The following is a 25,503-nucleotide window of genomic DNA, read 5'->3' as shown; positions in this document are numbered from 1 at the left end:
TTCCTTTTCTCTGGTGACATGGTGTATTAGGCAGGGTTCTCTAGAGGAACAGAACCAATAGACTGCATGGACATATCATGGAAGGAGACTTGCTAGAATGGCTCCCAAAGTAGGGGCTCAGCAGCCCCACCCTGGAGAGACAGAGAACCCAGCATCTTTTTAATCCATTAAATATTTTAGCGGTCCCAGTCTGGTGCTGAGAACCTGGAAGATTCCCGAGGAATTGCTACTTTCTAGTCCACACTGAGATGCCAAAGAAGCCGGAATTTAGTATCTGGAAAGATGGAAAGGTGGTGGCGACAGCAGCAGCAGTAGAGACATGAAAAGTGAAGGCAGGCAGGCGTTACTGCGTTTGGTCTATGCTCAGGCCACCTACCTGGGAGGGAATCTTTTCTCTGAGTTAATACTTCCCAGAAATGTCTTCTGAACTGCCCTCGCCGAGGTGTTTCTTAGTTGATTTCAGATCCTGCTGGAGATTTCCAAGTAAGTGGTGAAAGAATCAGACTAACTTTGTAACCTATGTTTCTTTTAATTGCCTTATAACTTATATTTGCAAGTTTTAGGCCCATGTTAATTAAAGCCTCTTAGTGCTTCTCCAGAGAACCGAGGAATGTAAAAGTTCCTGACATTAGCCATCTGTGAGGGCAGAGATAAGGAAGAGAACAAGCAGAGATCTCTACTAAATGGAGAAAAAAATCACCGGCTGGTGCCGGTGAGATGGACTTTGTTTGGAAACTGGGCCAAATGGCCCCAATCCTTCTCCTGACCTTTGATCCAAAGCCTGTAACCCCCACTCCTCAGAACAGACATGGGATGAGTTAATCACCCTCCCACATTTAACTATGGATGGCAGGAAATTCCAAACTGATTTGAAGATCAGATATTTACGACAGGGCTGACTGGACCTAAGGGTGACCAGAACTAACCAATTATTTTAAAAGTTAAACACCTCATCCAATCCTAAATCGCCAAAAAGGAAACCCCAGGAGATTCCCGCCTTGTGTCTTTTAAAAACCTAAGGTCTTTGTCTCCCAGTGCCACTCCTAGTTGACCAGCAGGGGTGACCCCATTGCGCAATGGTCAAGAAGAACTCTTGCATTTTTGAATCGATGGATGATTAGTTTACTGAGTTCTCTTCATACCTTCTTATATTTAGGCTCTTGTTGGGTCTAACAGTGGTACAGGTGTCAAGAAGAAATAACAGGTAAATGCGTTTGCAGGAAAATGCTGGTAGTTTCATGCACGTTGTAATGGATTTTGATCACTGTTTTACCCCATCCTCCGTGTACTTCTGCTGAGCACTTTCTTCTCCCTGCGGCCCCTCTGATTTTCATGTCTTGGTTTTGTTGTCCCCCACTAAGTTTCACTACAGTTGTATGGGTAGGGGGTTCTCACTGTAGCATGGGCAGCTCTGCAATGGCTACAGCCCTGAAGAAAATGGCTTTGCTCCTGCCCAGCAGCAGTGGATTGGCAATAGCTCCTTGGAGTGGTTGGAACAAAAATGCCCTCCCTCCCCGCTGGCTCATAGGGCTTGGCTTTATTAAGAGGTGTGGCCTTGCTGGAGTAAGTCTGTTGGAGGAAGTGTGTCACGAGGGGGGGGGTTTGCTGTCTCAGAAGCTCAAGCCACATCCAGTGTGGAATTCTTTTCCTGATGCCTGCAGATCAAGGCGTAGAACTCCCATCTCCTTCTCTGGCACCATGGCTGCCTGCGCACCTCACCATGCTCCCCACGGTGGATAATGGACTAAACCTCTGAAACAGTAAGCCAGCCCCAATTAAATGTTTTACTTTATAAGAGTTATCATGGTCATGGTGTCTCTTCACATCAATAGAAACCCTAACTTAGATACTCCTCAGGAAGGTGTGGGGCCTCATGAGCGTATCCTCCATCCATGGTAGGGTACCAAGTGGCCCCATCTTATACACACAGTCATAGCTGCTATGACCTCATAAGTGCTCCAGCCTTTCCATTTCTATTAGAAGCTCAGCATTTCACAGCAATTCTCCCCATCCCACAGCTGTTCCATTTCTTTCAGCCCAACTTTCATGGTGTTCCGCGAGACTGGGGTGAGTTGTAATTGAGACGGATGTCTCATTTCAGGCTGAACACTCACAGTCACATCTCTAAACACTTAGACAAGTTTTGAGTCTCTGCATTAATCACCACTTACAGTGAAGAGAAACTTCCCTGACCAAGGATGAGGGAGAGCAGCATTGATCTGTGGGTGTAGACAAGTATTTGGAAGACAGTTTGACACTCTGTCCATTTGGCAAAACGAAAGCAGTGGATTACCTGGTGGGGTGTTAGACTGTAAAATGACCTCATCAGACTGGCGTGCTGAGTGGACTGGCATGCACATTTCCTTTGCCAAACTTCTGACAGACACTTATGGAGTGGACAGTTGTCAAATGGGAGGTTTGGCAAGAAATTGTTGCTTACTATCTTTAATAAACTTTACAATAAACTTTATTGTTTATTTCCTAATATTCCTTTAAGTTTCATAGCTTTGAATCTCCCTTTCTCATTTATAGTGAGCCCTGTGACTTCCCTGATCAAATTCAGATAAAGAAAATAGCCTCAAAATTTGGTAACAGAAAGGCTCAGTGCTTGAACTTCATTCAAGGTCCACCTGCTCACTTTGCCCAGGTTAAGGCTGACTGTGCATAGAGCTGCCTTCTGCTACCTCCATTTCTGACTGAGTCTTCCAGAATCAGAACTTCAAGGACATCTATGTTACTCTTCTATTGCCATGAAAAAAAAAAAAAACACCAAGAAAAGGCAACTTTATAAAAGAAAGCATTTATTGAGGTCTTGCTCACAGTTTCAGAGGGTGAGTCCATGGTGATCGCATCAGAGAGCATGGCAACAGGCAGGCAGGCACTGGAGCAGTAGCTGAGAGTACACACACACACACACACACACACACACACAGCTATCTGGGAATAGTGTGCGTTGGCCACTCCTAGTGACACACCTCCTCCAACAAGGCCACACCTCCTAGTCCTTCCCAAACAATCCACAGACTGGAAACCAAATATTGAAATATATTAGCCTATAGGGTCCATTCTCACTCACACCCCCCCACACACACATGGGAATGAAGAAGAGGAAGAGGAAAACAGAATCTTCTGCTTGAGAAGTGTTTGGAGTTCTCACTTCTAAAGACCACGTGCGGATTTTTGTTTTGCTCTGTTTCTTCGTTACCGTTCAGCCCTGGAGGTGTCTCGGCCGCCATCCTTATTATGGGGACATTTCATTTCTTCTGGCTGGGCACTTAGGCTCTGTGCGCAGAGTGACCCACTATTACAGGCTCACTTTATCTCCCTACAGACAGGCTCTTACAGGCCCAAGCCTCACGTTTATTCCTGACCAAGCCTGTGACTATGAGTTACCACTGAATGCAGCAACCTATGGAACCGAGGCTCAGAGCAGCTGTCCAGCCCTCTTCCATCCTTTAGCTTCATTTATTGCTCCTAGACACTCTTCCTCAGCTTCTTGTTTTCAAATATCAACTTGGTGGAACATAAATAATTCTTACTCCCATGCAGTTTCTTTCATGGCTGGACTGATCACAGAGGCCTACCAGATCCACCAACTTGTGTCTGATGGTGTAAGAGTTTACTGAATAGTAATTAAATTATGAGTAAATGTGCTAATCCAAGCTTGTTGTGGGTAGACATGATTTGCGGAAATGGTCATGATGGGGGAGGAGAGCTTTTCCCTCTGTGGCCTTTCAAATTGGGTTAAGTTATTGTGTCAAAAGGGTCTGCCTATCTTGCATGAAACAGGCCGTGGGAGGGAGTAGCCAAACACTAATGCTTTAACAGTGGAGCCAACAGTGCTAAATGCGGAAAGATTCTGAAGTCCAGCTGCAGAAGCACCTCTCTGCATTTACTGTTTTCCAAATTTCATCAGCCATTTGTTCAGGGAGTTTTAGGCTGTGAGAAAATTCATCCAAAGCTCCAGTCAACAGTTGAGTCCTGGCTTCTGGCTGCTAAACGACCCTCCAATCAGTGCATGGAAGGGGACTCTCACTCCACCATCAGACCCTTCAGACCCCTGCTGGAAGAAATCAGGCCCTTGCCTCTGTTCTGGTCAACTCAGCGAGTGATTCAAGCCAGCCAAACTCCTGCCTGCAGCTCTTTCTTCAGTCAGAGGGACAGGCAGGTTTGGATGGAACAAAGAGAAAGGTGGAGAGAGACAGGAGAGAAGAGAGATTAGGTCAGTACAACCAGCCCTGCGCTGACTGGAACTGACTCAGCAGCCTGCCCTGTAAAGTGGATTTTCCTTCATGTCTTCCCACGTGTCCTGTGAGGTGTCACCCCCCTCTGGCTGCCTCCAGCCTGCCACCAGGGATCATGAAGCTGGGGGACTCAGATGATGCAGCTTATGGAAAGGATTGAAGCTTGTAATGAGAGGCAAGGGAGGAGGGGGCAGCCACCAGCTTTATTTATGTTTCTTGAGAGAAGGACACATGAGCTAGAGCTGAGTGTCAAGAGCGGGTGTTTAAACTAAGAACTAATTAACACTATGAAGGGCTCAAATATGGAGCATGCTCGGTATTAAGTGCATCTTTTATACTTAGTGTCATATATATTGAGTGTGTAGGAGCCTCATAAATATTAGGGACCCTGGATGTCTCCATCTGTCTTTATGTTTAAAGCATTACAGTCCAGTTTCACTCTGTAATGAATGCATCTGCTTGCAGCCCTCTTATATTTATTTTTCAAGTTTTTTTCAGGAATACAGGATGGCAACAGCCTGATCGTCTCAGCTGACTACGTTGGGACTGTTTCCCTGCTACATGACCAGAGAGCCCTCTCTTCAGTGGACACAGAACTACCTACCCCCTTAGACAAAGACCTCCCTGCAGCAGAAAACAGCTACAATGGCCCCACCCGGATTTTTTTTTTTTTAATCTGAGTTAGAAATGGTCATTTCCTGCTGAAGAGATATACTTCCCAGCTTCCCTTGCGGACTACAAACGTAATTTCTGCCATCTTCCCCTATAGGCATTTTGGCCATTCACACTCATGGTGAGAAAGATGTCCAGGTGTCAATAAATATGGTTCTGCCTAAGATCAGATCAAGCTCTTTTTCCATCTTCTCTCTCTCTCCAGGTGCTTTTTAAAAACCATCTAACGCATGGTGCAGAACTTGCTAAGTGTCTCACGAATTCTTCTAACTCTCATCAATACCTTTTGCTAACATGTTCTTATCTCAAAATGTTAAAAAAAAAAAAGTATTGCCCGCTTTACAATCTAAAAACTTACTTGTCAAACAAAGTTAATCTCAAGAGCGTATCGTGACAGATTATGGAAACTCATTTGTGTATGCCTGGTACCAACATATCCTGCTCACTATACGATACTTTAAAATTAAAAAGAATAAAAAGAATGAATTTCACAATCATTACATGCCTGCTACATGGAAGGAATGAAAAAATGGGCCTTCTCTCTTTATATAGTGACAGTTAATAAGCTACTTAGTGATGCAGAGCAGGTAGCTATTAGAATTTTCCATGAGCCTGTGAGTGGGCTTACAGTTTTGCTACCTTACCCCTGTGGTAGAGGTCCTGAGCTGGCTGCTCAGTCAGTCTGCAGATGCTTTAGGAAGGGAAGAAGTTTAGGAACAAAACTCAAGGAAAGAAACTACGTGTATGTACTTCCTTTTTATACTAAATCTTGGAGCCAGGCATTGGTGGCACCTCTTTGTAATCCTTGCATGGCGAAGGCTAACAGACTGGAGTATGAGGCCAGTCTAGGGACATAGCAAGATCCCTGTGAAGAAAGATTGAAGTGGGTAATGGAGGGAGGGGTGAAGGGGGGGAGAAGAAAAGAGAAGAAAGTCAGTCTTGGTTTAGTTTTCTATGAAAATGTACAGTCAAAATAATGTTACCCAAAGATATTCAGATGATTAATGTAGTGAAAGAGGTTTTCAGAAGTAAAAAGAAAAAAAAATATAGTAGTGGGGATTAGAACTTTGATTTATATACTGAGAATTTTTTACTTTGTATTTTTAGTCAGAGTCTCTAAGTTGCTCAGAGTATCACTGATTGACTTTGCTCATCTTGTCTCAGCCTCCGGAGCAGCTGGGATTGCAGGCTTGTGCCAGTGGACCTGGCAAAAATTTTATGATGACAAATTATATTTGATTTCAAATGCTTTTGGAGAAGAACTGCCAGTGCCAAGAGTGAGACAGCGCCAATACTATCTTTCTATCTTTTCTATTCATGGGAGAGATGCTACCCAGCACCTCTGGAAGTGCCCTATGAGCATGTGAGCAGAATGAAACCACACCACGCCTCCTCTGAAAGTGCCCTCCTAGCACATGAGCAGAATGAAAACAGGCCACGCCTCCTCCGGAAGTGCCCTGCTAGCACATGAGCATAAAGAAACCAAATCATGGCTCCTTTCCTTTGGAGCCAGCTGACACTGAGCCCTGGAGAAATGTCACAGCTGTCTACTCTTCCTTGGGGCTGTGGAAAGCGCATGTCAAATGAAGCTTCAGGAGATGAGGTGACCTCATTTCCCTTGCAGGGAGTTTTGTCACAGATTTTCTTAGTGCACAGCGGCAGCTTTTATGCTTACATCTGAAGAATATAAGCATATATATAAGAGTCCACCTTATATTTGAAGAATACTTTCCAGGTTCCCCAGCAGTGGCCTGAAACTACAAACAGCAATGAACCTCTTTTTTTTTCTTTTAATCTATGCAAACACACACATAATAAAGCTTGATTAGTAAATTAGGCATAGTAAGAGATTAACAAAGTCTAATAATAAAATAGTACAATCATAAAAATATACTGTAATATGTTACATGAATGTGGTCTCCCTTGTGTCAAGATAAATATAAATATTTTCAATTATTAGACAGTCAATTTCATTTTTAAATGATTATGGGCAATAACAATCCTCTAAAAGAAGAACAGAATAAAGGACATTAGCTCTAGTTTCTGCCTCAGCATCTGATTATAAACTTGACCCAATTTCTTTGAAACCCAGTGGTACCTGGTCACCTTTGGCCCAGTTAAAATGTTTCCAGGTGGAAAACATTTATGGTACAACTCCTTTGTACCTCATCCTAATAACTAAGACCCATCACGTCCCAGCAAACAGTGACACAACCTCATGGTCAAAAAAATAGATTTCTTCACATCTCTTCCCTGAGGAAGACAGCCTAACACCTAAGGGGTAACACAGAGCTTGTTAAAGGGGCAGTCCCTAGGTCAACACTCCATTTCCCATATGCCGGCTACTTTCCTTACTGTCTCCATATTTTTAAAAAAAAACCTTTAACTTTATTTAGTTAGTTGTTCACTTTACATTCCAATCGTAGTCTCCATCCTTATCTCCTCCTGGTCTCACAATTTCCTTCCTCTCCCCCTTCCACCGTACCCTAACCCTCAGGAAAGACACCCCTCCCCCGAATAAACCATGCCAGCATATCAAGTTTCCTCAGGGCTGAGCACATCCTCTTCCACAACGGCCTGGTAGGGCAGCCCCATCAGGGGGAAGTGATCAAAACATGTGCAACACAGTCTATGTCAGAAGCAGCCCCCAATCCCCTTACTAGGGTACCCACAAAAAGACCAAATTGCCATTGTGTAGGGGGCCTAGATGCAGTCCGTGCAGGGTCCTTGGTCGGTGCTTCAGTCTCTGCAGGCCTGCCTGGGTCCTGGTTAGTCGTCTCTGTTGGTCTTCTTGTGACACACCTGTCCACTCTGGGTCCTCTATCCTTCCCCCAACTCTTCCACAAGGCTCCCTGAGCTCAGCCCAATCTTTGCCTGAGTCTTAGCAACTGTTTCCTTTACTTGGTGGAGCCTCTCAGAAGACAGCTATGCTAGGCTCCCATCTGCAAGTGTCATTAGTGTCGGGGAATGGTTATGGGGTGGGTCTTGGGTTGGGTTAGCGATTGGTTGGACATTTCCTCCATCTCTGCTCTGTCTTTATTCCTGCCTATCTTGTAGGCAGGGTAAATTTGGAGCCAAAGTTTTTGTAGGTGTGTTGGTGATCCCCTCGTTCCACTAGGTGTTCTGTCTAGTTAGAAGGTGGCCTCTTCAGTCTCCATGACCCCCACTACTAGGGATCTCTTGCTAGAGTCACCCCTATTTCTTCCCTGGAGCCTACCCTGTCGTAGATCCTCCAGCTTGTCTCAGAAATGTCCTCTCCCACAGTTTCTTTTCTCTCTGCAAGCCCTCTGTCTTCCCGCCCAACCCCCATATCTGCTTCCCACCTTTGTTTACCTCCCTACTCCCTTTCCTACCCTGTTCTGTCTTGTCAACTACTTCCAATGCCTATTCTGTTTCCTCTTCTTAGTGAAATTCAAGCATCCTCCCTTAGGCCCTCCATGTTACTTTGCTCCTTTGGATCTGTTAATTATAGTATGGTTATCTTGTACTATATAGCTAATATTGCTTATAAATGAGTATATATCAAGTGTGTCTTTTGGGTCTGGGTTACCTCACTCAGGATGAGCTTTTCCAGTTCCATCCATTTGCCTGCAAATTTCATGATTTACTTGTTTTTAAAGCTGAGTAGTAGTCTGTGCATAAATGTTCCATTTTCTTTATCCACTCTTTGGTTGAGGGAGCTCTGGGTTGTTTCCAGTTTCTAGCTATTATGAATAAAGCTGCTATGAACATAGTTGAGCAAATGTCCTTGTATGGAGGAACGTCTTTTGGGTATATGTCCAGGAGTGATATGGCTGGGTCTTAAGGTAGTATTATTTCCAATATTCTGAGAAAGCACCAGACTGATTTCCATAGTGGTTACACAAGTTTGCACTCCCCCCAGCAATGGAAGAATGTTCCCCTTTCTCCACATCTTCACCAGCATGTGTTGTCACTTGAGTTTTTGATCTTAGCCATTCTGATATGTGTAAGATGGAATCTGAGTTGTCTGATTTGCATTTCCTTGATGACTAATGATGCTGAGAGTTTTTTAAGTGCTTCTTGGTTATTAAAGATTCCTCTGCTGAAAATTCTGTTTAGCTCTGTATTCCATTTTCAATTGTATTATATTGTTTGTTGGTATTTAATTTCTTGAGTTTTTTATATATTTTAGATATTAGCCCTTTGTTAGATGTAGGGTTGGTGAAGATATTTCCCATTCCATAGGTGGCCATTTTGTTCTGTTGAGAGTGCCCTTTGTGTTACAGAAGATTTTCAGTTTCATGAGGTCCCATTTATTCATCTTAGAGCCTGAGCCGCTGGTGTTCGGTTCAGGAATTTGTCTCCTGTGCCAATGAATACAAGACTGATTCCCATTTTCTCTTCTAATAGATTTAGTGTTTCTAGTTTTATAATGAGGTCTTTGATCTACTAGGGCTTGAGTTTTTTATAGGGTGATATGAATCTATTTGCATTTTTCTACAAGTAGACATCCAGTTAGATCGGTACCATTGAAGATGCTTTTTTCCATTGTATGGTTTTGGCTTCTTTGTAAAAAATCAAGTGTCTGTAGGTATGTGGGTTTATTTCTGGGTCTTCAATTCAATTCCACTGGTTGACCAGTCTGTTTCTATGCCAGTACCATGCAGTTTTTATTACTATTTCTCTGTAGTATAGCTTGAAGTCAGGAATGGTGATACCTTCAGAAATTCTTTTATTGTATAGGACTGTTTTAGCTATTATGAGTTTTTCATTTTTCCAAATGAAGTTGACACTTGTCTTTTCAAGGTCTGTAAAGAATTGTGTTGGTATTTTGATGGCAATTGCATTGAATCTATACATTGCTTTTGGTAAGATGGCCATTTTTACTACCAATTCATGAGCATGGGAGAACATTGCATCTCCTGATATCTTCTTCAATTTCTTTCTTCAGAGACTTGAAGTTCTTGTCATATAGGTCTTTGGCTTGCTTGGTTAGAGTTACACCAAGATACCTTTATATTATTTTTGGCTATTGTGAAGGATATTGTTTCCCTAATTTCTTTCTCAGTCTGTTTGTCATTTGCATACAGAAGGGCTACTGACTTTTTTGAGTTAATTTTGCATCCAGCAACTTTAATGAAAGTGTTTGTCAGCTGTAGGAGTTCTCTAGTAGAATTTTGAGAGTCATGTGTGTATACTATCATATCATCTGTGCACAGGGATATTTTAACTTCTTCCCTTCGAATTTTATCTCCTTGATCTTCTTTAGTTGTCTTATTGTTCTAGCTACAACTTCAAGAACTATATCGAAGAGATATGGCAAGAGTGAGCAGCCTTATCTTGTCCCTGAATTTAGTGGAATTGCTTTGAGTTTCTCTCCATTTAATTTGATGTTGGTTCTCAGCTTGCTGTATATTGCTTTTTTAAATTTAGGTATGGGCCTTGTACCTTTATCTCTGCATGACTTTTATCATAAGGCAGTGTTGGATTTTGTCAAAGGCTTTTTCTGCATCTAATACAATGACCATGTGATTTTTTTTTCAGTTTGTTTATATGGTGGATTACATTGATGGATAATTGTATATTGAACCATTCCTGCATCCCTGGAATGAAGCCTACTTAATATATAGTGGATGATGTATTTCATATATTCTTGGATTCAGTTTGCCAGTATTTTATTGAGCATTTTTGCATGAGTGTTTATGAGGGAGATTGGACTGAAATTCTTTCTTTGTTGAGTCTTTGTGTGGTTTTGGTATCAGGATGACTGTGGGTTCATAGAATGAGTTTGGCAATGCATTTTTTTTTCTAGTTTGTGGAATAGTTTGAGGAGTATTGGTATTAGCTCTTCTTCGAAAGTCTAGTAGAATTCTGTGCTAAAATCATCTGGCCCTAGGCTTTTTGTTGTTGTTGTTGGGAGATTTTGATGACTGCTTCTATTTCCTTAAAGGATTCTAGGACTATTTAAATTGTTTACCTGATCTTGACTTAGTTTGGTAAATGAAATTTATCATGAAAATCATCAATTTCTTTTACATTTTCCAATTTTCTGGAATATAGGATTTTGAAGTAAGACTTAATGATTCTATGGATTTCTTCAGTGTCTGTTGTTATATTCCTCTGTTCATTTCTGACTTTGTTAATTTTGATACTCTCTTTCTGCCTTTTTGTTCAGCGGGCTAGGGGGTTGTCTATCTTATTGATTTTTCTCCAAGAACCAGCTCTTGGCTTCATTGATTCTTTGTATTGTTCTTTTTGTTTATAAGTTATTGATTTTAGCTCTGAGTTTGATTATTTCCTGCTGTCTACTTCTTTTCAATGTGTTTGCTTCTTTTGTTCTAGTTCTTTTAGGTGTGCTTTTAAATTGATAGTATGAGAAGTCTCCAACTTCTTTATAAAGGCACTTAGTACTAAGAACTTTCCTCTTACTGTCTCTGACATGAACTCAGTGGCTGGCTTTTTCATCACCTCCCCCTGAGGGGGGAGCAGCCTTGCCAGGCTACAGAAGAAGACAAAGTAGCCAGTCCTGATGAGACCTGATAGTCTAGAGTCAAATAGAAGGGGAGGAGGACCTCCCCTATCAGTGGACTTGGAGAGGGACATGGGAGGAGATAAGGGAGGGAGGATGGGATTGGGAGGGAATGAGCAAGGGGGCTACAGCTGGGATACAAAGTGAATAAACTGTAATTAATATAAAAAATAAAAATAAAAAAGAACTTTCCCCTTAGTACTGCTTTTATTGTCCCATAAGTTGTATGTGTGTGCTTGTGTATGTTGTGCCTTCATTTTCATTGAATTCTAGAAAGTTAAAAATTTTTTTTTATTTCTTCCCTGATCCAGCAGTCATTGAGTAAGGAACTGTTCATTTTCCTTGAGTTAGTAGGCTTTCTGTTGTTTTTGTTGTTGAGTTCAAGCTTTAGTCCATGGTGGTCTAATAAGATACAAGGGGTTATTTCAATCTTCTTGTATCTGTTGAGGCTTAGTTTATGACCAAGTATATGGTTAATTTTGGAGAAGGTTCTGTGAGTTGCTGAGAATAATGTATATTCTTTTGTGTTTGAGTGAAATGTTCTGTAGATATTTGTTAGGTCCATTTGGTTTATGACATCTATTAGTTTCATTATTTTTCTCTCCATTTTTGTCTCAATTATCTGTCCATTAGTGCAAGTGGGGTATTGAAATCTACACTATTAATATGTGGGGTTCAATGTACAGCATAAGCTTTAGTAATGATTTTTTTTATGAATGTGGGTGCCCTTGAATTTAGGGCATAAGTGTTCAGAACTGAGACGTTGTCTTGGTGGGGTTTTCCTTTGATGAGTGTGAAGTGTCCTTCACCATCTCTTTTGATTAATTTTGGTTGAAAGTTTGTTTTAGTAGAATGGCTTCTCCAGCTTGTTTCTTGGGTCTGTTTGCTTTTTCCAGCCCTTTACTCTGGGGTAGTGTCTATCTTTATTGCTGACGTGTGTTTCTTGTGTGCTGTAGAATTATGGGTCCTGTTTTCACATCCAGTCTGTTAGGCTGGGTCTTTTTATTGCAAAGTTGAGGCCATTGATGTTGAGAGATATTAATGACCAGTGGTTGTTAGTTCCCGTTTTTTGATGTTGATAGTGGGAGAGAGAGAAAGAGAGAGAGAGAGAGAGAGAGAGAGAGAGAGAACTTCCTTTCTATTGGTTTTGCTAATGTGGGGTTATTTATTTCCTGTGTTTTCCCAGGTGTAGTTACTCTCCCCGAGTTGGCGTTTTCCTTCTAGTATCTTCTGTAGGGTTAGATTTGTGGCTAGGTACTGTTAAACTTTGTTTTTGTGGTGGAATATCTTATTTTCTCCCTCTGAAAGTTTTGCTGGCTATAGTAGTCAGGGCTGACTTATGTGGTCTCTTAGTGTCTGTAAGATATGTGCCCAGGCCCTTCTGGCTTTCAGAGTTCCTAGAGAGAAGTCAGGTGTAATTCTGATAGCTCTGCCTTAGTATATGACTTGGCCTTTTTCCCTTGTAGCTTTTGATATTCTTTGTTCTGTACATTTATTGTTTTGATTATTATGTGGTGGGAGGAGTATTTTTTCTGGTCCAATATGTTTGGTATTCTGTAAGCTTATTGTATGTTTATAGGCATCTCTTTCTCTAGGTTGGGAAAGTTTTCTTCTATAATTTTGTTGAAAATATTATCTGGGCCTCGGAGCTGGAAGTTTCCTCCTTCTTCTATTCCTGTTATTCTTAGGTTTGGTTTTTCCATAGCATCCCAGATTTCTTTGATGTTTTGCATCAGGAACTTTTTAGATTTAACATTTTTCTTTGACTGGTGTATTTGTTTCTTCAACCGTGTATTCTACTCCTGAGATTCTCTTTTTCATCTCTTGTATTCTGTTAGTGATGCTTGTTTCTGTAATTCTCGTTCTCTTCCATAGGTGTTCCATCTCCAGGATTTCCACAGATTGTGTTTTCTTTTTCTTTTTTTTTTTTTTTACTAGTCTTTAAATTTTATTTTTTCAATGAAGTTTATTCAGGAACCTTGAACAATCCTCGGACCCCGGGGAAAGCCAGCCCACAGCTTAAATAGCCTCTGGGTAGCCAACCCAGGCGTGCCACGTGGGCAATGCAGATAGGTCCACATACATGGAAGCAAGCCAGATCCTCAGCCTTAGCCAGATGTGGAATTGTTCGTGACAGAGAGCACTCACCATCGGGAAGGTGGAAGGCGGAAACCAGCTCCATCTTTAAGGCATAGCATTCCGCAGCTCTCTACAGTTCCCCCTTTTTGTTTTAGACGCATCAGGCAAGAGTAGAGGTCTGATCTCTGATATTAGAAATAAATTGGGACTTTGTACCGATGTTCATTTAGGTGTCATCCACCCAAAGAGCATCAGACCCGTCCGATACCTTTTTCTCAGAGGCAGGACCTGGGGCATCAACCCGCATGCAATCAGACATGCTCTTCTCTGGGTCCAAAGCGGCTGACCCTGAGTGCAGTGCTTAGCCTTGCATCCTGAGCGTATCATTTTAGCTTTTAATGGTATCCAACCATGCTTGGGGAGAATGTCCTGCTTCAATGGCTGTAAAGGCCTGAATGATCATGGCTGCATCACACTGTTGTGAGACTCTAATCTTGCATATATACCACAGGCAAACCAAGGAGACCAACACCAGAAGGCCTGCTAACGCTCCCATGCCCACCCATTCCTTCAGATGATTCATGGTTGCAGCAATCCATGTTGATAATCCTGTGGCTAGTCCTGCGTCCACTCTGGTAGAATTTACTGTGACAATGGCCACTCTCAGCTGCTCCATCATAGTATCGAATTCTCCAGTCCAATTACCTAAAATATAGCTCGACAATTGTGTCACTAGCATACAACATGAGAATTTTTCCTGTGCTGCAGATTGTGTTTTCTTTATTGCTTCTTTTTCCATTTTTAGGTCTTAAACTGTTTTATTCATTTTATTCTTCCACTTGATTGTATTTTCCTGTATTTCTTTGAGGGATTTATTTCCCTCCTTTAAGGCCTCTATCATTTTCATAACCTCAGATTTAAGATCATTTTCTTGCACTTTAAGTGTGGTAGTATCTCCAGGGCTTGCTGTGGTAGGATGGTTGGTTTCAGTTGATGTCACATAACCCTGGGTTTTGTTACTCGTGTGCTTATGCTGGCCTCTAGCCAGCTGGTTGTCATTTGTGTTTTCAGGCTTGGTAGTTCCTGATGGTTAGGCAGTTCTGGAGTAGGTGGAGAGGGTTCCAAGGTGGGATCAAGCCCACTCTCCCCACGTCCTCCTCGTGATGGTGAGCAATGGGGGTTGAAAACAGCATACAGCTCATCTCTGCTGGCTCTGCTGGCTGTGTCCTAGGTGGGTCAGGAAGATTGGGAGTAGGTGGAGAGAGCTTCAAGATGAATGCTGCTCAGAGCCACAAACAGCCTCTACATATCTGGTCAACTCTTCTCTGGCATCGCCAATCTCTCTATGAATAGTAAGTAATAATGATGTTCTGCTCTGTTTCATGTCTTTTGGCCTCATCTTCTTATGTTGCCTCACATGACCACATCCAAACCTGATCCCCCATCCCTTGTCATTATCTTCTATGAGGCATATTTGTTTTGTGGTCTCCCCTAAGACTCTCAAGACCACAATAGGAAAACCCACAGGGTTGGAGAAGTGGCAAAGTGGATAAAAGCATTAGCTGTGCAAACTTGACACCTGAACTTTAGAGTAGGGGGAGGGGGTGTTTACACACCATCAGTATAAATAGGCTTATATAGTTAAAGCTTAGGCCTTTACCTGGACAGATTTCTAGCTACCATCTAGACCTGACCTGACTCTTCTCCCTGTGACCCACCACGTGGCTAGCTGTTTTTATCTCTCTGCTCTTGTTCGCATCCCTCTGTTCCCCCATGTGTCTGCTTCTGCCTTTGATTTCTTCTCCCAGAGCCCCCTCTCTCCTGGAAATTCTACCCTTTACTTTCCGCTCCAGCTATTGGCTGTCAGTTCTTTATTATAACCAATCAGCAGCAGACAACACTTGATACATCTCATTGGTTGCCTAAGGCATTGAGGGCAGTTACAAATAGGAAGCCCGTGAAAGGCCATAGAAATTACAATACCAAAATCCTGCAGCACTAACATTCTACCAGTAGGGAATTAAAAATAAAAAATAAAAAGACAATCCTTCACAGAATCTCAAGGAAATTACCTCAACAGAATTTGTTTCTGGGAACCCATGTACAAAAGCGAGATGAAGCGGCCCCACATCCATAATCGCAGTATTTCTATGGTTTGATGGGAGACAAAGGGAGACAAACTCATGGGTCAGAGAGACAGGTCTGCAGTGTGGTAGAAGAATCAACAAAAAGGACACTGCCTCAATAGGTGGAAGCCAAGGACTGATTCCCTAAAGTTGTACTTTGACCTTTCAACATGCATGATGGCCCTTGTATGCCTTACACACACAAAACATATACACAGACACTCCCACCCCACACAAGATAACACACACACACACACACACACACACACACACACACACACAAACACCTAAATAAAAACTCAAATACATTTCAGAGAGAACCAACATCAATAGAAGTCACAGCCAAATAATAGCTGGTTTTATTGAAAATTGCTAGTCATCATCTTAAAGAAGAGCAAGCCCACTGCAATTTGTTGTTTGCTTTAGCATAAATAGATCTTGAATTTTAATCACTGCTTTTTCAAATTTATTAAATAAGACCTGATTATTTTCCCCCTTTATCCTGTTATTTTGTTAAATAACTTTTAATAGATTTTTTTTTTCTCTAATGCTACCATTTTCCTTGGGGTATGCCATACTCATTCGTGATTTATTACTTTCTCAAGTACAATTAGCTTTGATATTTCATTAGGGTTTTTAGATCCAGGACAACAAAGAAGATTAAACTATCATTCTTCAAGAGAAAGACACAGCAAAAGAGAGAGAGAGGAGAGAAGAGGGAGGGAGGAAGAGGGAGAGAGACGGTGACACATGGGGCCTTTAACAGAATGTCTTCAGATGGAATGTGGCTCACTAACTGGCCCTTTTCATGGCTTCTGCCACATGAGAAGGTTGCTTACCTGGTTCCATATCTTGCTAGGATGCTTCTGCATGACTGAGTGATGCCCATCGAGTTTGTGGAGCTTTGTCAAAGCTCCTGTCCCTAAGCTGGGTGCATGCCAGAAAGTCCAAGTCTTCCTGAGACCCTCCAGCTGCCAATGTCAGCTGAGGAAAGGGGTGACCAAGCACAGCATTCACAGCTGCTGGCCTATCACTCCCCTAACAAGAGGCCAGCAACACCAAATATATGCTGAAGGACCTGCAGGCTGAGGGGCTTTTTCCTGAGGGGCTGAGGCAGAAAGCCTATGTGATGGGCTGTCAGGTAGATAATGACGCTTGTTCCAACTTAGCGGGTGAAGAGAAAACCCATGCCTGTAAGTGTCTGAGCTTACTTACTGGAGTTCTTGCCCTGACTTCCTGTGATAGATTGCAATTTGTAAAATGAAATAAATTTTTTCATCCTCTAAGCTGAAATTTCTTTTGATCAGAGTGTTTTGTCACTGTAATAGAAAGGAAAACTAGGACATATTTACATGGACATTGTTTTAAAATAAGATGGTGAGAATTTTGGTTTCTTTAAAAAACACACACACACACAGAAATATTACCGGCATGTGTTTTTGTTTTAATCCCAGGTGCGGGGATGTGGGGCTGCTTCACAGCAGCTGACTGTGATTTGCCTCATGCTCTACAGAGGCACGATCTTGCCAGTTGCAGATAGTTTCTGCGAGTGTGTGATGTTTGGAATTCTGGGAATTTCAGAGGATCTATAAATGCTACAGCCCTGATGGGTGGCTGGGTGGTGGTTGGATGTTGTTGGTTCTGGTTTGTTACAGTTTGTTAAGTACTTGTGTGCAAAGAGATGAGAAGAAAAACTTAGACATCCTGATGTTAAGTTCAAACTTGTCCCAAGGACCTTGATGCTCCTAATCAGCACGAAGTAGTCTATCAGTACTGATGCCCTCTTTACCCTCTGTCCTTTGTTTCTCTCCTATCTAGTGTTAGGGGGATCAAAAGGGTGGAGGAGGGTCAAAGAGAAAACAACCCATAAAGCAGCAAATGCCAGCTTTGTAAGGGTGCAATAAGTACATAATTTTAATATGGATATATAAAACACAACTGGATTTCTGTAACTTGATCTGAAATTGGGAATCCAAAATTTATATTCTACAGAATTTAAGTGCAGTCCCAGATCCTCAGGTGGCTGTGGCAAGAAGGTGTTTTAAGTTCTGGGATTTAAAACCTGCTTAAGCCAAATAGCAAAAGCCCTAACTATCTCAAAGATAGAGAGGTGGACAAAGGAGGATAGAGAATCAGCCAGAAAAGAGCAGAGAAAAGGGAAAGAGTGGAGGCATGATTGCTCTTGTGTCTCCCTAACACCGATTATATCCTGAGTTTAACAATCACTGATATGCACCAACTGACAAATCTTCATGTGCTTAGTCAGTCCTGATGTTTGAATTGTTATACTTGGAGACCCCACTAAATTTGAACATGCTGGTAACATGATTTTGAGAAGTCCATCTTATATTTAAAAAATGGACATACTTTACTCTAAAGCCTTGCCTAATTTTCCCATAGTCACAATAATAATTGCTGTAATGTTTTTTTTTTATATATAGGTTACAGATACTCTGGTAATAAAAATAAGCACTTACAAATTATCTTAATACAAACACTGTCAAAGTAGGCAATATTGTTGAAAAAAGTGTCATTATGAATCCCACTGCTCTGTACAATGTATGTACACTAACACGTTTTTACTATAAAAATTGGCTTAATAAAACGGGACTCCAATAAGCCCTTTATTTTAGTGAGTTATGTGGTCCAGTGTAAGTTAGATAAGGGCCTTCAAGGATAATAACATGTATGCGTGTACATGTTTATGTATGTGTAAAACAATAGTCCAACTTCTTAACCACTTGAAAGCTCAATTTTGCTTATTCTTAAATCCCACTGCCCCCTGCAGTTACCAACATCCACGGACACTCAATTCACTTACTACGTAAAATGGCACAGCATTTGCAGATAACTTCTGCATATTCTCCTGGATGTTCTACGACACCTCTACATTACCCATAATACCTAAGATGATCGTGCATCTCACCTCTTCACTTCTTTCTTCTGAATCTGAAAAAAAGTGCTTGGTCTTGGGGTGTGTGTGTGTGTGTGTGTGTGTGTGTGTGTGTGTGTAATTCAATGTTTTGTTTTGGAAGTTTCAGGACTTGTCTGGGCACACTTCCCATCTGAACTTGGTTGAATATGCTTGAGTCCAAAACAATAGAGCATGGAAATCAGACATCCCCCCCCAGGGAGGGCTAGATTTGGAGGATGGAGGATGTTTGTATTTTGCATCAGTTCTTGGGGTCATCAGCTGTTATTTGGAATAATTTCAGAATCACAGAGTTCAGAAGACCGTGAGGGAGAAGCCGTCGTCTGTGAATAAGGAAGGGAACAGACATAGGTGGAGAGCTTCCACCTGAAAATGGTTTAAAGTGTGTGGCGGCTTGAGTCAGAGGTGTCATCGGTAGCAAAGCTAGGGAGAGACAAGAGCGAGTTGTTCAGCCACACAGTCAACCAAAGACGAGTGATACTACAGGGTTTACTCAGGTAAACCCAGGGCTTCGTGCATGCAAGGCCAACACTTCCAACTGAGCGGAATCCCCGGCCTTAAAGCTATTATAACCCAAAGGTAGACCATCAGCATCGATGCCACAAAAGCTGAACCTGTTCTTTCTTCAGCAAAGAAGGAAATGGCCCTGTGTTAATTCCCTAGGCCCTTCTCAACAAAATACCAGCATCAGCAATTCATTCTCTCCTGCATCTAGGGCCTTCACTTCCTCTGGGGTTGTAGGAAGAAATACATATGGCTTTTCCCAGCTTCCGGAAGATGTTGGCATACTATGAGTGGAATTTCGGCCTCCATCCTTGTAATGTTTTTTTACTTCTGGGTCAGAGTCTCTTTCCCATCGGGACACTTGACGTTGGATTTAGGGCCCATCTGGACAGTATAACATGATTATCTTGTTTTGAGATACTAAATATAATTGCATTTGCTAACACATACCCCCCCCCCACACACACCAAAATAAGGCTTAGTTTACAGGTTCTAGGAACTAAAGCATTGAACACATCTTTCTAAGGCCCCTTGATAGCCTTCAATGCCCTGCTGCAGACAACAAAGATAAAATGTGAGTTCTCTTTCTGATTTACAGTTAACTTTATGAAGCCTGTGATTTCCATTTATCTGTAAAAACAGCTTTCGAAAGGAAATGTAAAGTGGCTTTATTTAAAGCACACATCACAAATATAATTTGGTATCTGTCCAATTTAAGATAAATTTAGATTGGCTTTTCACTACATATAGTAAAAAACCATCCTAAACCAGCCCCGTGCAGAGGACGGAAGCAAGCTGCGTTCCGTGGCCCACCCAGCATTCTCTTTCACCGTCCCCTTTCTGGTTTAGGGTCACCACCTCCTCTAGTCTGCACCATGCTGCCTGTCTTAGTCTGCTAAAGGCCCTCCTGAGGAACAGCCGAGCACTGTGTGGCTGAGATCTTCATCTGGTAACTAGGGCTGCAAACTCCAGCCCAAAGGTTGCAACCACATCCTTGCTCACATTAGATACAAGGAAGATGAACTCCCAACGAGCTCCTTCTCACATGCCAGCATTCAAGACAAAGAGAAAAAAAAATCCTAAACTCTTCCTTCTCTAATGACCAGTGATGTAAGTTTTTTATAAACATATGAAAATTTAAATTGATGAAATGTTGGAAAACTATCCTTAGTATTATTCTCCATAATTTACTTAGTTCCAAATTCCTGATTTATTTTTAGATATTTATTTATTTAGATATCTATTTATTTTTAGATATTCAGTCTCCTGGTAAACACACATACATGTGCACATACATGAATATTTCGTTTTGCAAATGAGGGTGAAAACTGTATCTACCCTATTTCTAACACGCCATGCTGAGGCAAATTCAGCCCTCTTCCCCTCTTACGCCCAGTTCACTGGGGTTATGTGACTCTACCAGGAGCCTTATATGAAGGGTGCCTTGGCATTTGGGCATTGTGGTTATTGTCAGTTGTAGTAGCTGCACAGGAAGGGCATTGGTTTCCAGCTGCTCTTATCAACGAGGGGCATAGAGCTCTTGCCCTCTCAAGGCATTCTCCTAGGGTCTAGCCTATGGAGGTACAGCACACGGATGCCCATCTGGAGACCCTGTCACACCCTCCCAACACTGAGGCAAGTATTGTCTTTAACCCCTCCTGCCTATTTCCGCCCATAGTAAGCATGGCCACCGTTTGCCTGCAGGCTGCCATCTGGTCAGACCTCCATCACAGGCCAGGGAACGCCCCCTCCCTCAGCGCCCATCCTGAATGAGATGGATGGGTTTCTTTCTTTTTTTGTTTTTCCAAACATTTCTAAATTTTTCCTTTAATATAATTTTTATCTATTACAATTTATTCACTTTGTATCCCAGCTGTAGCCCCCCCCACCTTTCTCCCCTCCCAACCCCTCCCTCTCTCTCTCCTTCCTTACCTTCCTCCCTCATCAACTCCCAATGGATGGTTTGCAAAGCCTTTTCTTTCTGCTCTGGGGGAAAGAAAGGCACAGACTTAACTTCTTGGTTATCACCAGCATTGAACTGTGAGGGAAGGGCAAATTCTCGTTATTTCAATATTTTTTTTTTTTCAGAGCAACCAAACAAACTGGAGGAAAGACCCTGTAATAGGTAGCTCTAAAAACTTAGCATCTTAATGAAATGTCCTTAACTGTCTGTATATCGCATGATTTAATTTCTAGACCTTACATGTGTGTGTCTGTGTGTGTGCAGGTGTTTACAGGTATGTGCAGATGTGCATGTGTGTGTACATGGACATGTGCCATCATAGTGCTGGGAAAGAGCATAGGTTCTTGTGTGTGCTGGGTGATGTGTCCTTGTATGTGCTGGGTAGCATGTTCTTGTGTGTGCTGGGTGATGTGTCCTTGTATGTGCTGGGTAGCATGTTCTTGTGTGTGCTGGGTGACATCTTCTTGTATGTACTAGATGACATGTTCTTGTATGTGCAAGGCGAGCACTCTTCCAGTCTTCTACCAGGCCCAAGATTTTCACTTTTAATTGTGAGCTACATACAACCTGCCCGAACGTTTTAAGGACATCTTGGATCAGGAGGAAAAAGAAGTTTAGGGCCGGTGGCAGTGGCTCTCGTGGTGGTGGTTCTGAGAGAAAGGGGGCAGGTGCCTGAGTGTCTTCTTCCCTGCTGCGCACGGGGCCATTGCCTCGTCACAGATTTAAAGCTACACCCCGAGTGAACCTATACCTTTCTTCCTACAAGCAAATTATTTTGGGAAAAAGATAGGAGAATTGGAAAGTGTATCTAAGAGTTTAATGAGATTTTCAAGTTTCCTTTCCCTTTAAAACCAACTTCAGTTTTCTCAGAAAAATGTAGAACCTTACAGATCTGGTGATAAAATCCACCCTTAGCCTCGTTTGCCTGTGTTGGACTTGGCAACGCGGCTTCCCCTTTTTGAGATATTTTAGGGAACTGAGGATCAAGGAGTGGGTTTGAGAGCTCACTGCAGTCTCAGTCTTTATAGAGATCCACCCCCAAATAGTGCTGCTCAGTGTTGGTTGAATAATTCACAAATGGACAGATGGAAGCAGGCTCAGCGAAACTGAAGTAGGCTCCTCACAAACCCAGCCTTTTGTCAAGCAGTTTCTTATTCGTTTCCATCGTGGGTAAAGCAGAACAGAGAGAGCTTTAACAAAACAGTTCACTAATCGGCCCTTTTTGTGTGGATTTATTAAAAATCTCTTCTCAGCAAGTTGTTAAGACTCTAGAATTGTGCGGAACAAGCAAAGAGTAAATTAGAACCCAGGCGCTGTATTACAAAATAAGCTTCCTGTCAAAGGCTTATGGTCCTCATTCTGTTTCTTTCTTCATTTTTTAAAAACTATAGAAATGTAGTGATTGTTTTCCTCCTTCAAAAGTATGAGCAGGAAGGCAGGACTAAAGCCCTCACCAGGTTTCCCCGAGCCTGTCAGCCAGCCCTCCTGAGGAGCAGCGGGGGCCGCGTGACACAGGAAATTAAGCATCGCGTTGGCTCCCTGGGTCTCCATCTAATTTTCAGTGACCTTGTGAAAATTTCTTCAAGTATCTGAGGCTGTGCTTGATTTTAAGGTGTGGAAAATAATATCAGCCTCCTACCACGATGGGGAGGGAATGAATGGCAAATGAGTGTAATTGAAAATGCGTTGCTCACAACGTGTGAAGGGCTGACTCAGGGCAGGGTGACCGGAAGGTGAGAAATGAAACACACACACACACACACACACACACACACACACACACACACACACACACACGGGGAGGGGAATGTGGGGGGGCGGGGGGCGGAGCACTGTTCTATTATGGGATCTACAATACACATTGGCAATAGCTTGAGAGCCATTGACAGCTTTGCTGTGGTCCTAAGAGCATAAGTAATTCAAATATTCAAATTAGCCCGAAGGAACCAAGAGTTAACATTTGCACCATCAGTCATTTTAATAAGAATCTGGAAGGAATATGTTAGTTTAGCTTAAGCAACTCAGGGTCTCAGAATCCTCTCAGTCCACTCTTCCTCCTTCCCCTGCTGCCTAATGGTGCTGGCCCTACCTGCCCTCCGGGTGAGAGCAGTGGGCGGCCCTTCCCGACTGAGTCGGAGTCTCATTCCTTTCCTCGCGTGCACCATGGCTGTAGTCCTAGCCTCTGCTTCACCACCGGCAAGCTGTTCGTTTTTATGTGGATCAGGCTTTTGAGAACTTGAGGCCGGAACTCCCAGTTTTGCTAGACTACCGTCTTCAAGTAACATTTCCACTTCCGTTCATTACATGGCATTGAATAGACCCATCCTGTCTCAAGGCCAGTGCCATCTTTTTGTAATTCAAGCTTTCTTGTTATTGTTTCTCTTAAAACATTGTTTCCAAAATGAGTCATGGCCCAAAGAGGCGGGTCTAATAATTCAAAGAGCAATGAAGTCTCTTTTATTTAAAATTTAATAAGCAAAGGGTTTTCTTGTTTGTTTTTGGCTTTTGTTTCTCAGTATCTGCTAGAAACTTAGAATGTGGATGTAAGGATGAACAAAACAGATGCAGTTATGACACTTACGGATGCTTGGGGCTGTGGAACAGTGTGTGTGGGGGGGTGGAGAATCCATTCCAAAAAAGCCATTCAATTATTTCCAGGTATGGAGATGGATTGTGATGAGTTTGGCTAAGCCACACTGTCTGTTCATTCCTACTTGTCTATTTGTCTTCTTTTCTTTCTGGATGGCTCGAAGAGCTAAAACTACATTTCCCAGACTGCTTTGCTGTTTATAAGATTCTTGGGTAGGAACTACATTCTGCCACATAAATACAACTCAGATAATCCCTTGCTACAGGATTTTTATCTGAATGTGATACAAAGCCTTTGGGGAATTTTCAGTAGTGGTCTAGGTTTTTAGCACCGGGTTGAAACAGCCCTGGGCTATAAATATAAAAGGCTAACCTCTTTCAATGAGATGGAGCTTAGTAACATTTTATCATTTATCATTCTACATCAAGTGGGCTAGGTCGAACTAGAAAAATAATTTAGGAAGAAATCTTACTTTCAGTTTTTCATCTTGGGCATGTTTTTATTCGTCCATATAGGTGTTAGATTTTTCAATAGCTTGAATGATATACACATGCGATGGCTGATCTTGATTATTAACTTGATTGGGCTAGACAATAAGAAATCAGCACAGCCCTTGTCATGCCTGTGAGGGCCTTTCCAGAGAGCACTGGTGTGTGGGACAACTGAGGAGAAATCTGCCCTGATTGTGGTCAACACCTCCTGAAAGGCTGGAGGCCGAGATGGAACAAAAGTGGAGGGTGTAGGAAACCTATGGGTGCCCCTGACCCTCTCTCTCCTCTCAGTGTCTGAAATGCTAAACTCTGCTCTTCCACCTAGACCCTTACTTTCTCTCAGTCATGACTTCTCTCAACCCCAACTTTCTTATATTTAGTTTTATAAATTCACTATGCAGTGCAGGCTAGCCTAGAACTCTCAGCAGCTTTCCTGACTCAACTCTCCATGTGCTGGGGAGCCACAACCCCTAGGCTGCCCCTGCCTTCCAATCTAGCCCTCCTTGGGGGCTGTCTCATTTCCATGCTCTATTGTTTTGGACTCAAGCTACAAAAACATCTGGTTCCACATCTGCATATTCAACCAAGTTCAGATGGGAAGCGTGCCCAGACAAGTCCTGAAACTTCCAAAATAAAACATTGAATTACACACACACCAAGACCAAACACTTTTTTCAGATTCAGAAGAAAGAAGTAAAGGGGTGAGGTGCACGATCATCTTAGGTATTATGGGTAATGTAGAGGTGATTTAGAGCATCCAGGAGACCATGCAGAGGTTACATGCTAATACTGTGCTATTTTATATAATAAATGAATTTAGTGTCCATAGATATTGGATAAATCCCATTGTGTTTCTTGTACAACTTTGTACAAGTATCAATATCTCGAGACAGTTGAAGCCTCACCTTCCAAAGCCACACTTAAATAAAAAGAGCAAGACACACTGCAAGTCCCATGATGAGTTCTGCTTGCCCTTGGCTCTGCAACAACTTCTCAACTTTATTCTGTACAATTAACAAGTAAGAATTATATTTACGGCCAGCCATATGGCTCAGTGACTAAAGGCACTTACTGCTAAGACTGGCGACCTGAATTTCACCCCTGGGAAACAGATAGCAGCAGGAGAGAACTAACTCAAGAACTGTCATCTGATTTACACCTATAAGCTGCTGCATGAACACACACATACTCACCCACCCCAAAGAAATAGTTTTTTAAAGTAATCCTATGTACTTATGATAGGCAATGTAGTTGGTCTATCTATCTATCTATCTATCTATCTATCTATCTATCTATCTATCTAATATCTATTTATCAATTCTCTATCTATTATCTGTCATCTATCATTTATCCATAATCTATTATCTATCTATCTATCCATCATCTACCTACCTATTAACTATCTATCTATA

General features: G+C 42.1%; 1 long non-coding RNA gene across 1 annotated transcript; it reads left to right on the top strand.

Moving 5' to 3' along the window:
* Nucleotides 1-336: 336 nt before the first annotated feature.
* On the top strand, nt 337-5,444 carry LOC132649483 (uncharacterized). The gene is made up of 3 exons (XR_009587936.1): nt 337-483; nt 1,662-1,760; nt 4,743-5,444. It is a non-coding gene; the product is annotated as an uncharacterized LOC132649483 (long non-coding RNA).
* The last annotated feature ends 20,059 nt before the right edge of the window (nt 5,445-25,503 follow it).

The sequence above is a fragment of the Meriones unguiculatus genome, chromosome 20 (genome assembly GCF_030254825.1).
Source record: "Meriones unguiculatus strain TT.TT164.6M chromosome 20, Bangor_MerUng_6.1, whole genome shotgun sequence".
NCBI lineage: Eukaryota > Metazoa > Chordata > Mammalia > Rodentia > Muridae > Meriones > Meriones unguiculatus.
This window is presented reverse-complemented; position numbering and strand designations above follow the sequence as displayed.